Source organism: Cebus imitator, unplaced genomic scaffold (assembly GCF_001604975.1).
Source record: "Cebus imitator isolate Cc_AM_T3 unplaced genomic scaffold, Cebus_imitator-1.0 Scaffold350, whole genome shotgun sequence".
In the NCBI taxonomy this organism is placed as follows: Eukaryota; Metazoa; Chordata; class Mammalia; order Primates; family Cebidae; genus Cebus; species Cebus imitator.
Window position 1 is genome coordinate 1,094,213 of NW_016107665.1, and position 15,619 is coordinate 1,109,831.

General features: G+C 37.2%; 1 pseudogene; it reads left to right on the plus strand.

Moving 5' to 3' along the window:
• The first annotated feature begins 268 nt into the window (after positions 1-268).
• Positions 269-15,619, plus strand: part of LOC108287639 — a 25,328-nt pseudogene continuing 9,977 nt past the window's right edge.

The following is a 15,619-nucleotide window of genomic DNA, read 5'->3' on the forward strand; positions in this document are numbered from 1 at the left end:
TGGGGTTACCGGAGTTGGTTTTTTCATAAACATGGTGAGCTTTGTCTGAATTGTATGTTTCTTTTTTTCTTCATAAATTTCACTATATGGACGAAACACATCGTGCGCCATCTGTTCAATCCTTGCAAATTGTTCGATGTTTGGGTCCATTGCTTCAAAATGTATAAGAAGTTTATTGGGAGGGGTTTGATGAAAAAAAATATCCAAGACACAAAACACAAATTGCTGTACTGAGTCTGGGATAACAGTTGAAATGGTGCACACGGAGATGGTAGTGCTGCTGGAAGCTCGTCCGCACTGTCGTACGCCCAGCTGGGCAACGTTTGCACTGCCAGACGCGGAGCGGTCGTGGCTAGCGATTATGGTCGTAAAGTCGAATAGTCGTAAGTTGCATCAGGTGCAAGTTGTAAGGTGGTAAGTCGATCAATACCTGTATACGAAAATAACTTTGGTTTTCAATTGCAGTCATAGCAATTCACAACTGGTATAGATTTGCAGTTTGTCCAGGATTTTTCTCTGATGACTGCTGTAACTCTGTCATAAACTCTTTTTGTTGTTTTAAGATCTTGTTCTTTTTAGTATAATTGATTGGTTGATTGACTGAAATGGATTCTCATTATGTTGCCCAGGCTGGTTTTGAACTCCTAGGTTCAAGAAATCCTCCTCCCTCAGCCCTCCAAGTGGCTGGGATTACAAGCACATACCACTGTGCTGGGCTGTAGTGTGATTTATTCACAAGGCTTAAATATATGGTCCATTAGACAATGCTTCCACCTCAGAGTAAAGATTTCTTTTAATTTACTCTGAATTATTTCTCTATATTCAAGATACAATTTACTATAGTACAAAGAAGCATATATATATATATATATATATATATAATATACATATATATGTAATATATATTGCAAGCAGGATAAGGAAAGCAATATATTTTTTCCACAAAAACTTGCCAAATCACGGTAAACATGATGTTAAACTCACAGCTTACATTTCTCCGCAGAGAGCTAGGAAACATAATTCCAGTTTTTGTGAAGTCACAAAACTAAGCACCGTGAGAATTTACAAGATTCTGTAAACTTGTATATTCTCCCCAACCCCATACACAAGTAGCCAAAGGAGCCTATCAATCTCACCATAACACCTCAATTTCCTCCAACTTCCAAAATAAAACTCACTGTTCAATATCTGAATTTGTATTTTCAAAGGTCTAAAATGAAGAGCAGTGCATTAGCTTTTCCCCATAAAAATTCTTGGTATAATTTTACTTAGGCACAACATAGTAAATTATCTAAAAACATATGAATAGAACCAACATTACTAAAAACCAAATGAATATACTACGAAGATGAAAAGAGGATAATGTTGTTTTTAAACAGATTCAGTGCGGTTATTATTCATTCATAGATTGGGTGTGATCAAATCACATTGTGCTGTACAGCTAAGTATGTCCTATATTTTATGACAAAATAGAGTAACAAATTATTTGTTGAGGATCTTTTGGGTGCACAGAGGCATGCTAGAGGCTGTTAAGACTTGATTCTTGCCCTCAAGAAACTTACAAGGTTATAGAGTACTCCCAAAACAAATAATGAGTGATGCTCTCTCAAATATATGTACAATCAAATGTGAAATGGAGGTGAAGACGGGGAGGACCTTAGGGTCAGAGATTGTGTTCAGGCTTTCATGGTGGCATTTATCTGATATAATTAAATGTGTAATTTAAAATATGCATTTTAAAAATAAGTTAAATTGTCATCAGATCAGTCTGAAATTTATAGAAGCTTTCGTTGGTGAGAAACATATTTTATAGAATTTATCCACAGGAATGTTTTTGATTGTTATCTATTAAAGACTGCAGTTCACAGTATTTCCCCTGTTAACAGTATATATCTTTTTGGAGCTGCTCTGGAGAAGTCAAGGACCATGTCCTAATTGCTATTTGATGTCATTCTGGGAGGACAATTGATTGGCTTTCGGTGGGGGTGGGAGGGTTGGAACTTGGAGATGGCGCTGAGTCTAGAGATCTTGCCACTGACTTTTGGCAAGTCTGTTGATTGTGCCTTTGGAAGTGCCTTTAAATACCTTATGGAAGGCTAGGTATGGGGCTCATGCCTATAATCCTAGCACTTTGGGAGGTCACTTCAGGACAGGAGTCTGAGACCAGCCTGGCGAACTAGGCAAAAATACAAAAAATTAGCCAGATGTGGTGGTGCACACTTGTAGTCCCAGCTACTCAGGAGGCTGAGGCAGGAGAATTGCCTGAACCTGGGAAGCGGAGGTTGCAGCGAGCCAAGATCAACCTGGGTGGCAAAGCAAGACTCCCTTTCAAAAAAATAATAAAAATAAATTCCTTATGGAGTACATGTTCTGACTGTTCTGTTCATTTCCAATAGAATACCATCATAGAACATCCTTGGGGCATTGTTCTATAAGTTTGGGATTGTTAATACTTACTAGGTTAAAAATGTAATAAATATATGTAATAGAGGTAACAAATTAATAAGCACATTGAGGAAATGCTTGGTAAACAGGACTTCTCAGAAAAATGAATTTGCATGGCCATGATTTTTTTTTTCAAAGAGCAATCACAAGACTGTTGTTTGCAGAACACCAGTTTGGGAACCGTTAGTGTAGGAATTAGGGTAATCGGATTTAGACTATTCCAGCTAGAGGTTGTCATTATATTCAAGGAATTGTTCTTAGTCTTAAGTCTTCCTATATATCAGAATTACCTATAGCAACTTAACAAGTAGAAATACAAAAATTGGGCCTTGGCTCAGGCCTAACAAATCAGAATATCTGAAAAGTATGGGTGTGGAAAAGCTTCCAGATGATTCTATGTACTCCTGAGACTGAAAACCACTCAATCCAAATAGGTCTTCTCGCCACTTGCTAAATGCATTCTTAATCCTATTTGAGTATGCTTCTGTTTTGTTTTCTTGGATCTGGTCCAGCAACTAGACTGTTGCTATAATTAAGTTCAATTTTATCATTCTTCCCAGAGTATCTGTATCCCGATTTTCAGATTCCATTTCATCAGTGGGGCAAATGTACAGGTCAGTATAGGAGGGGTTTTAAACATTAATGGAAAAAGAGATTGTATTATATTTATATTGTGTTTTTAATCTGGCAGCCTTGAGTTTAATTTAGAAAATTCCTCTATTTGTAATTTACCTTTGTTTTGATATATTTTACTATTAGGTGGGTCACATAAATAATTTTCCTCTTTTTCTTGACTTCCTTGTCAACTAATACATTTTCTAAAGCTTCTTGTTAACTTCTAATTACAGGTAAGTTCCGTTTTCTGTTTGCTTAACAGGCTCATTGATGTTTTACTAGCAAGCACTCTTCTTGCATCAAATGGAAGATCAATAATGGAACATTTGTGCATCAAGATCAAAACAGAAAAGCTTAGCAGAGTGATATTTATTTGTTTTCTGTTAATGTCCATGCAGCTTCTCTGGGAATAAATGAAATGAAAGTACAGGGAAAAAAATCATTCTAATTAGAGATTTACCTGGAACCTTTTTAAAAAATTTCTATATACATATCCTACTTCTCCTCACCCCGCCAAAAGCTGAACTACTCCCCTGCCTCCTTTTTTCCTTGATACCCCACCAAATAATGGAGAAAATCTGACAGGTTCATTTACTTAGTAAAAGAAAACCTTGTAAAACAAGGAGACAGAGAAACAATTTCAGTGCAAAGTATAACATGGCCTATAAAATGTTTTACATAATTACAAAAGGCTTTATAAAATTATTTATTTGTGAAATTATTTCAAGTCTAGTTGTTTTTTTAAATCTCACTGTTAGAGACAAAAACTCAAAACATGCACTGTGAATACGGTATAAGGAAAATTTAAAGACCAATAAAATTTATGAAAGATATTTTAGATTTAGCTTTAAAAAATTTACAACTCAATACTCAAGAATACACTGAAATTACAACCATTCTTACTTAAATAGATAAATATGTAAGACTGTCAAAGACATTAAGTCTGAAGATGTTTCAGAAATATCAGGTCATGATTCTGATTGCAGAATCCAGTTACCCAGTTATAAAAAGAACTCCATCTATAAAGAGTTGCCTTTAACTCGATTCCTAACCTAAGACCATTGATTTCGAGTAAGTAGAATGGGTCATACATTAATCNTAAAAAAAAAAAAAAAAAAAAAAAAAAAACCTTGATTCTGACTCAGAGATACCTAGGCCAAGTATACAGGACACAAAGATTTTGACTGAAGAACAGTATTAAGGATTCATTAAAATATTTTGTATGCAGCACAAGTTAAATTTTTTTCACTATGGTAGCAGTACTTTTTAAGAAAGTGAAAAATAAAACAGCGTAAATATCAATACTGCATTAGTCCATTTTCACGCTGCTGATAAAGACATACTGGAGACTGAGAAGAAAAAGAGGTTTAATTGGACTTACAGTTGCACATGGCTGGGAGGCCTCAGAATCACAGAGGGAGGCAAAAGGCACTTCTTACATGGTGGCAGTAACAGAAAATGAGGAAGAAGTAAAAGCCCCTGATCAACCCAGTAGACCTCATGAGACTTACTCACTACCATGAAAATAGCACCGGAAAGACCAGTCTCCATGATTCAATTACCTACCCCTGGGTCCCTCCCACTCTGGGAGATACAATTTGAGATCTGGGTGGAGACATAGCCAAACCATATCAAGTACATTATATAAAGCGTCTTAAATGGCAACAATCACATTATATTAAACATACTGTTTTTCTCACGTATCTGTACAATGGAATCATAGGATTGCCGGGCTCTTGATACATTGATTATATTGATTCTGAAAGAGAATTTACACATGTTAAAATTAATTAGGGGAAAATTATTACAATAAATTTATGAATGCATCACCACTGTGCTTAAAAGTACACAGAAAGTGGAATATTTCCATTTCCAAAACAATTTTAACTTAATAGCTTCATTTCTCAATTTCATTATTCTCTACAATTTTATCAGAATAACAAAACCGGGCCAGGTGCGGTGGCTCACACCTGTAATCCCTGCACTTTGGGAGGCCGAGGCAGGCAGATCACAAGTTCAGGAGTTCGAGACCAGCCTGGCCAACATTGTGAAACTCTGTCTCTACTAAAAAAATACAAAAAATCAGCTGGGTATGGTGGTGGGCATCTGGCTACTTGGGAGCCTGAGGTGGGAGAATCTCTTGAACCCAGAAGGCAGAGGTTGCAGTGAGCCAAGATCACGCCATTGCACTTCAGCCTGGGCGACAGTGTGAGACTCCATCTCAAAAAAAAAAAAAAATAGCAAAACCAAAATTGTACACCAATAAAAATTAACAAGCCTCACAGTTCATTTTATAAGTCTTATTACCACTGGACAAGTACAAAACTTTCCGGTTCTAGAGTCTGTCTCTATATTGATGACTCAAGTTAAAGGATGCAATCTTGATGTTAATAAAGCTCAAACTCTCTTCCTCATAACTTCTATCAAAAAAAAACTACAAAATATTGCTTTCAGATAAGGAGACATTAAGCTTCCATAACTACGCATATCAATGACATTTTAAGTTAGAAATCTAAAGAATGCCCATAATTGGCACCAAGCCAATACTAAAGGAGTCCTCTTTTAGTAAAAACACATAATTTTTTTTTTTTTTCAGATGGAGTTTCACTCTTGCCGCCCAGGCCAGAGTGCAATGGCACAATCTTGGCTCACTGCAACCTCCACCTCCCGGGTTCAAGTGATTCTCCTGCCTCACCTTCCCAAGTAGCTGGGATTACAAGCACACATCATCATGCCTGGCTAACTTTTTGTATCTTTAGTAGAGATGGGGTTTCGTCATGTTGGCCAAGCTGGTCTCAAACTCCTGATCTCAGGTGATCCACCTGCCTCAGCCTCCCAAAGCGCTGGGATTATAGGTGTGAGCCACTTGTGCCTGGCCCTAAAAATATACAGTGTTTTTAAGGAGCCAAATCTGGGGTTAATTTTGTCACCACAAGTACAACCAACCCATACCTCAACTTCCAATTAATATACCATCAGCATTCTCCAGTAGTGGTACACATCTACTATACTACATCACAGAATTATTTGCGTAATAAATTCACACAATACGACACTCAAAAGAATGTCTACATCCTAAGTGAAAACTCCCTTCTACTCTTGTCCCAGAACCACCCAGTTTCCTCTCATTCATCTGCCTTCCTCCACACAAGTTAATCACTATTCATGTATGTTCTTCTTTAAGATTATACAAGAATATTCACGCACAGCCATTCTTCTTAGCCACTGTCCCCTGCTTTCCCTCACAAACAGTTGCATGCTACAGACACTGGTCTGCCCCTTTTTTCATTTAACACATCTTGGAGAATGTTCCATATCAGTACACAGAAGTCTTTTCTGTTTTAAACACTGAAAAACTTCTATTATATGGATATTCAAATATTTAATCAGTCCCCTATTGGTGGACAACCAGGCTGTTGTCAGTATTTTGCTGTTACAATGTTCCAGTGAGCAACACTGTACAAGTATCAGCTGAGTACTGGTAAAAAAGGTCCTAGATTAGAGTTGCTGGGTCAAAAGATAAATATGCCTTTGTAATTTTGAGATATTGCTAAACTGCCTTTTACAGGACTGCATATTGTGTTTGCCCACTAGCCATTGATGAGAGTGCCTCGCTACGGCCTCACGAGCACAGTACCTCAAACCTTTGTGATTTTTGGCAACATACCAAGTGAAAGATGGACTCCCAGTATAGTTTTGATTAGTATGTATGTTATTGAGACTGAGCATGTCTCTATTATGTCCATGAGCCATTTATTTCTATTTCTGTAAACAGACTTTTTATGTTTTTTTTTAAACATGACATTAAATTTACATAAGAACTTTTCCCAGTTTTCTAAAGCGTAGTCCTTTGCAACTTCTAAGAGCACTTTAAAATAGTAAAGCCATTTCATAATGCACCTAAAAAACAAAGATATAAAATGTGTAGTAACACGTTTTTCTTAACATCAATGAAAAAGTGTTTTTTTTTAGTCAGACTGTTATGTTCATAAAAAAGTCAAAAATAAAAGATTCAGAAACAAACTATGCATAAAAAGTACAAATACCATGAAACTCCAAAATGACTGTGAAGCAGTCACTTCCCAAACCTACTGTCCATCACCCAAAACACAAGGAGAAAGAAAGAATTTTAGCCTTTCCCGTTCTCCATCATCAGTAGCAAGGTATGCAGAACCCTAAGTTAAAGGAGTATTTCTGCAGAGGCTATACTGTAATAGGGATTTAGCCCTTTCTATTTTCCTAACTCACTGATTTCTGCTTGTATATCTTTAATAATTTCCCCATTCTGCTTTCCTTCAGGTTTCTTGATTGTCCTTTCTAACAATGAGTTAGAGGCTTTATTCATCTTCATTCTTTTCTTAAAAACAGAAGGATTTTAAGGCAACGAACATTCCTCAGAGCTCTCATTTAGTCTCTCGTAAGTAATAATTGCATTATTGCTATTCTCTAGACATTCTGCAGTTTTAATTCCAAATCCCTGTTTGACCTAAGGGCTGTTTGCATGAGTTTTAAAATTCCACAAATATTTGTTTTCTGGTTTTGTTATTAACTTACAGATTTAACTAAGATCAGAGAATTACATCTGTCTCTTTTCTACTTTTCAGTATTCGAGGTGTTCTTCATTGAAAAAGATTAGCTTCTTGAATGTTCCAGATAGGAAGAAGGACGGAGAGGGGAGAGAGAGGAATAGATAGAAGTTTAATATTTTAATTATGGTTCAATTCTAAGCATTTTAAAATTTCATTTGATTTTTTAAACCATGATTTACAAGGGTGTTTAATTCCCAAATTCATGTAGATTTTTGTTAACCTCTTCATTATTGCCTTCTAACTTTGTTTCATATTTAAATTATAAATTATATGGTGTGTATAGTACCAATTGTTTTTAAATCCTCTGACTTGCTTTATGGATTAATATATAATTAATTTTTCTCCCATAGTTCATATATGCTTGAGAAGGATATATAATATCTAATTATTGGGTAGAGAGGTCTATATTTGTCCATTATACCATACCCGTTCACTGGTTATTCAAATCTGCATATGTGTGTTCTGTTTAACTTACTTATGGTAAGCAGGGTATGTTGAAATCTCCAAATATGATGCTGGACTTGTCAATTTCTCCCTGTGGTTTTATCAGTTTTTCCACTGTATTTTGAGGCTATTTTCGTAGGTACATAGAATACAAAAATTGCTACATCCTCCTAATTAACAGACTTTTATCATCTAGTTAATGTTGTTACTAATGCTTTCTGTTCCAAAATTCTATTTGGTTTGATACTAAAGCTACATCACTTGTTTTTGTTAATGTACACTGGCATATCTCTCTCCTTTATAAAAATTTTCAATCTTTTCGTATCCTCATACTTTAAATATGACAGACTAAACCAGCTGGATTTTGTTTTACTTATTCAGCCTTTCTAACTGATAACTTTAGTCCATTTACATTTGTTGTGACTGATTTACGTGGACTCGCTTTTATACCCTTTAGAACTTCTATTTCTCTCACTTTCTAATACATTTTTAGTATCTCCTAGGATTCCACTAAGACATATCTTAGACCTCACTCCACTCTCTCTCCCCGCCTCCACCCCACCAACTTCTGCCTTATTATCTATCCTCATGTCTCTCTATGTAACATTCTGACTTATTTTTTTGGAGATAATTGTCTAATCAATTAATTCTCTCCTCTGACATCTAATCCATCTACTGAGTTTCTTATTTTAACAATTACATTTTGTATATTTTATATTACTTTGAGACAGAGTCTCACTCTGTCGGCCAGACTGGACTGCAGTGGCACAAACATGCCTTGGTGCAGCCTCGGCCTCCTCGGCTCCAACGATCCTCCCACCTCAGCCTCCTGAGTAGCTTGGACTACAGGCATGTGCCCCATACCCAGCTAATTTTTTTAGGGGGAGGGGCATTTTTTTTTTTTTCAGAAACAAGTTTTCACCATGTTGCCCAGGCTGGTCTTGAACTCCTGGGCTCAAGCCATCCTCCTGCCTCAGCTTCCCAAAGTGCTGGGATTACAGGTGTGAGACACCATACCCAGCTATATATTTTCATTTCCGTAAGTTCTATTTCATCCATTTTCTTTTCAGGTCTTCCTCATGATTCTGGGTGGACTTACTGCTTGCTCAATTTTATGACTCCTTTTTTCTTTATATTAGATTTCACATGTAACTATGTCTCACAATTCTAATATTTGAAGTCCATGTTCTGTATCTGATAACTCCAAGACCTATAGTTTTCAGGAAATATATCTATTATTCATTATTTCTGACAATTCTCAAATATCTTGAGTTGGCTACTTGAATGCTATGATTGACTGAATTCACATTTGCCTGCTTTTCATCTTTGGGAATCCTACAGGCTGAAATTAGGGGTGTTTTCCTACAAAAAGTATTTATGTCTGCTTCTGATGAGAGCTGTGGATACAACTAACATGAGACCACTTTATCAGCTGCCGTAATCCCCAAATACTCTTGGATTCTCTTGGAGAATACCAGGATTACTCAAGGTTCTCAGATTTGGCTCTCCATCCTTGCTCATTTATAAACAGAAGACTAGACTGCTTAGTATAGGTGGCGACCACTTCCTCCTTTCCTGGAAAAAACTAAAACAAAACAGATGTCTCATCTGAATGTGGTCACAGACTAGGGGATTCTGTAGGAGAATAACTGGGGGCTGTGGGCAGCAGGGAAGGATTGATGTCTTTCCTGGCCATAGAAATAGGTAAGAAGCTGCTCACTCACAGAACATTTTGGAAGATATGGCAAAGATTAGGCTGTGGGTAATCTCTTAAAAAACAATATTGAAAAAAATAAAAACTTTACAATTTTTTTTTAAAAAGCAAAAGTAAAAAGTAAATAAAAATTTTTAACAAACATTATTGGTTCAGGCACAGTGGCTCACACATGTAATACTAATACTTTGCAAGAACCAGGCAGATGAATCGCTTCAGCCCAGGAGTTAGAGACCAGTCTGAGCAACATGGCAAAACCCCGTTTCTACCAAAAATACAAAAATTAGCCAGGCATGGAAGCATGTACCTGCAGTTCCAGCTACTTAGGAGGCTGAGGTGGGAGAATGGCTTGAGCTCGGGAGGCAGAGGTTGCAGTGAGACACGATTACACCACTGCACTCCAGGTTGGGTGATACAGCAAGACCCTGTCTCAACAAATACATAAGTAAAAATAGAAAACAATATTGCTTTACCATGTGGCAGGACTCAAAATGAGCTCAGCACATCCGTGTGTAATACTAAGGTTTTTTTTTTTTTTAAATACTTTTTGTTTCTCTGAGCTTTACAGATGGACATCATGCCCAAATAACAATTCTGTAGTGTCAGCACCACAGTTAATATGTATTCTGACTATACATAAATGACTATTAACAGGATGTTAGCCCCCAAAACACATATATAAGCATGTAAAGCAAATATAACCAAAAATAACTGTAGGAACAAAGAACTTCTGGAGAAAGTTCTGAAGTCTAACGTAGTCATATTTTTACCCGAAATGCAACGATTACTATTTCAACCATAGAAATGATCAAAGTAAGGACTGGATATATTTAGATTTTAATCACCGTCATGTGGATTATGTCACATAATAGAATTGGTCATCTGTGTTTGAAAATCCTCGTTAAATTGCTCGTACTTTGAGGGCCTACAAAACATGTCATAACCTAACGAATTATGATCTTTTCCCCACCTTCTGTAAGACTTCCAATCACAAAAAAGAAGCAATACAAATTTCAACAAAACTACATGACAATTACCATTTGATTCTACTAAACTGCAACTATTACCTGTAGAAGTAGTTAGACAGTCAGCTCAATAGGTCCATGAGATTTCCCGTGATTATTTCTAGAAGTACCAACTATGATCACAGGCATGTGGGGACCACTCTGTAATAACATTCTCTAAACCCTCCATCACAATTTACATTTGAAAAACATTTGTTTTTTATGGTAAAAATATATGTGTGTGTGTTTGTGTGTGTATATATATGTATGCATGCATGTATATATACATGAGTCATTAAAAACTCTATCAACAACATAATAGTTTATAACCAATGGTTCCAGATGCTCTTCCATAACTCTGGTATGGCATTGGTTCCATATGCTATTCCATAAACTCTGTATCCCAGAACTCAGGAATCCAGATTTTACAGAAATAAAAAGAGTTCTTCAGGGACGGGGGAGAAAAAGGTTGAGGGTGTAATCCCAGCAACTAGGGAGGCTGAGGCAGGAGAATCGCTTGAATTCGGGAGGGAGAGGTTGCAGTGAGCTGAGATTGTGTCACTGCACTCTAGCCTGGGCAACAAGAGTAAAACTCTGTCTCAAAAAAAAAAAAAAAAAAAAAAAAGATGGAGGGTGACTGTTAAAATGAAGTTTGAGTTACCTTAGTATATGTTAATTCAGAAGCAGACTCTCGGGCTCTACAAGAATCTCATAAAGTTATATGATTTCTCATGTAACATCTCAGCCTTCTAAGTTATTATTAAGGATGAGGAACATTCCATTTTTTTAAAGACTACATCACCAGATGGCTCTAAATAGTTGTAAATCAAGTTCGTATATTGAATTGAAAATCACCTGTTTATAATTTGACTTATTCTACTTTTATGCCCCTTGTTCACCAAAAACAAAAACCAATGCTTCCATATACATAGTCCTCCAGACAGTTGAAGACAGGCTATTACGAACCCTCATGTTTTCCTCTCTGAATCTACAATTTAACCAGCTATCCTTGGACACAGAATGGAATCTCTTCCTAATCCCGGCTATTATTCTCTAAATGAGCCTAAATTTATCTAAATAGACCCTTCTTAAAGTACTACCTCAGAATTCACTTGAGTAATTCAGATGTTGCCTGAAACATCAGAAAATGACTTCCTTAAAAGCATAGCAAGTTGGATTTACCAGTTTCTCACCAGGTCTCATCCCTCCTGCCCCCACTCCCATCTTTGTGTTAATGCTTTATCTCAAGTTCCATTTTGCTTATTATTCATGACTCTCATGTTGTCACTATGGACATCGGAAGCCATAAATATATATTGTTCTGGCTCTAAAAGTCTGTGAATCCCAATACTAATAACTTGGCAATTCAGTTTAAGGTCTTCTCTTCATAAGGTCAGTTAGCTCAAGGAAATCATTTTTCCCGGGTCTCTTAAGAAATACTCCAACCAGCCAGGCGCCGTGGCTCAAGCCTGTAATCCCAGCACTTTGGGAGGCCGAGGTGGGTGGATCACAAGGTCAAGAGATCGAGACCATCCTGGTCAACATGGTGAAACCCCGTCTCTACTAAAAATACAAAAAATTAGCTGGGCATGGTGGTGCGTGCCTGTAATCCCAGCTACTCAGGAGGCTGAGGCAGGAGAATTGCCTGAACCCAGGAGGCGGAGGTTGTGGTGAGCTGAGATCGCGCCATTGTACTCCAGCCTGGGTAACATGAGTGAAACTCCATCTCAAAAAAAAAAAAATACTCCAACCCCAGAAAAGGCCGTTCTTTCTGATATCAGGAGCCATGGTCCAGAAACACAAATCCAATAGAATTTCAGCTATTTACCTCCCAGACCATCCCCTCCCTGAAGTTCTACCTAGAGCAGGAAAAAAGTAATGAAAACACTACCTGCAGTCACGAATCCTCATTTCTTGTCCAAGATTTCATATTCCGTTCAAGATACCTCCCAAAGAGGAAGTGACCAGGGAGAGCACACCGGGGCTACAGGGACTGATAAGGTTCTATTTCGTAAGTTTGGTATTGGGCATATGGACATATGATTTCACGTTTTAAAAAAGAAAGATACCTTCCAGGGTTTTTTGTGTTTTGTTTTTTTGGTTTTGGTCAGGGTGTTTCATTCATTCCCCAATATGAATCAGCAAAGATGCACCCACTAACAACTTCAGTCAATACATACCAAATTCACACTTTAGAAAGACAACCCAAACGACAATCACAACAGTTTCTATGATAACAAAAGTGAGAACAAATACTGATATTTGGGTCATTTCAGGAAAGTTGCATCATAAGATATATCCCCAAGCAAAAATATACACACAAAAAAGCTAGGTAAGAAGTTTTTAGAAAATTACTACCATCCTTTTTGTAAGTACAAAGGAAGTATTCTTTTATGTCTTTGTTTTTTCCATCAAAATACATCCATAGATTTTTAAACCATTATATTTTATCCAGATTCCATATTAAATCATTAATGTTTTTTCTAGATTCCATCGCTATTCTTTTGTAACCTTTAGTTTTAGGATCTTAAAAATACTTTATTAAACATAACACACAAATTCAGAAAAGCACATAAAATATAGAGGTACACTTACAAGTTATTGTAAATTATGTGTCCATGTAACCACCAACCTGGTCAAGAAATACATTACAGCCAGTATCCAAGAAGCCCACAGATGTACCTTCAGTTCACACCTTCCTACCTCTCACCTACACGGAGTCCTTATCCTAACCTGTACGGTAATCACCTTTGCTCTTGATAGTTGTACTGCCCAAGTATTTATGTATTTATGAATACATAAATAAGTATTTCTCAGTTTTCTTTTCACGTTTGCACCACTGAGAAGCCTTTTTAGTTTTCTTCCTAATTCTGCCCCACGCCCCATGGAACTGTAACACCACAGATCTATTGTGTATCTGCGTGTGTTCTGTGGCCCTTTGGAGGGCAGAAGACCATTACAACACCTAAGATGTTTTTCACTCTAAGGACCAGTTTGCACTCCTCTGCAGGCAGTATTGCCTCCACTGAGAATGCATGCCCTAACCAACATTCGTTTTACCTATTTCTGATCTATATGTAAAGGGAATTGCACAAAATAGGTTTTGGGGTCTGGTCTCTTTTGCTTAACATTGTGTTCAAGATTCACCCATCTTGTCCCACATAGCTGTAAGTCATTTTACCAATACCACAATTCTCCATTTTATTGGAATGAACATTTAGGTTATTTTCTGTTTGGGGCTATTATAAATGATGCTGTGTCTCCTGATGTCTAAGTACTCGTTTCTTGTGGAGTATATATCTACGAGATTCCTGAACCACAGGGCATGAGTCTCTTCTACTTTACCAAATTGTTTTCCAAAGTACTGCACAAATACACACCTCCATCAGAAGTATATAGGGTCCTGTAACTATTTCCTTACCCTAAAAGAGAAGTTAAGTAAAATATATGCTTTCTTTTTCTTTTTAAGATCTGAAGATCAATGTGCAAAGGACTATAAGGGTCAACCCTAAGAATTACAAAACAAAAAACAGTTCAAATGAAAAGAGAATTTTTTTTTCTTTTTTCTTTTTTTATTAAATTCAAAAATGAACTAGTCTGAGAGCTAAAATAGAGCACCTAGGGTCAGTTACAGAAAGAGAAGGTCTAAAGCTGTTCTACATCCCCGGGAAAAACTGAGGTCACGTATAGCTTCCAGCTCCTTTAGAACAAATGTCCAAAAGAGATGATAATACCCTAAGTCTAATCTTTTCTCCCATTCTTTGAGGAAGTTAATGATGCTACTTCAGAAATAATTTGACTTACAGGCAGATTATGGGATTTTATCCAGCAAGGTTTAAGCTATGCCATCTTCTCTGTAGAGGATATGTCTCTAGGATCTCCTTGGAGCTTTATCAGAGCTGGCTCTAGGCCTGTTTAAGAGACGAGAATATTTGTTTTCTAGCTTCCCCACCTCCAGTGTTGACACTGCCTCATTCTTCATAGCCCTCTTTTAGGTGCTCAGAGTCCTCACGTTCCATCTCACCGTCCCCTGTCAAAATCAACTGTCATCCCCCCTTAGGGAAGAGACCAGATAACAAAAATGAAAAAGACCCTCAATTCCCCCACCTCTTTCCTCTCCCCCTTTGCAAGCTGTTTCCCATGGGAGAGTTCAATGGCCAAGAATCTGGCCTAAGGTATACAGGAATCTGTGCTTCTCCCTGGTTCAGAATAAAGGTAACTGGTGTCACTTCTCAAATCCCTGACCATGGGTGGACCTTCTGTGGCCTCATTCTCTCTGCAGGAGAGAAATCTCTAGGTTTACACAGAATCTTTACTTAGGGACTTCCCTTGATCCTTTTATGAAATAAGTAAGCTTGTTCTTTTCATCCACCTCCCTACAAGGAGCTGCCTTCCATGGGTTTCACTCTCTGCTAGCAAGTGCTCTACAGTATTTTGTCTCTGTTCACTTCTCCCTCCGAAAATAAGCTCTCAGCTGTCCTCTGACAAAAGGCCAGAATAACTCACACTAAGGTAAAAATGGAATGTAGCTTCCCATTTTATCAATCCAAGCTATTGTACAAGTGATAGATTTTAAGGGTTGAAGCTTGAACTTGTTCCACTTGCTTGCAGTTGGTGAGAAATACTATAGAAAGGGTCATTGGTACCACTTCTGAAATCTAACTTATAGATAGACTTTCTATGTTGTCTCACTGCCTGTTTTAGAATCCTTTTGTGAAATAAATAAAATGTGTTCCCTTGTTCTCGTATCTCCCCTTTTAGCACTATTCTCTAAGATTTTGGCAGATGTTCTGTCTCCTCCACACAAT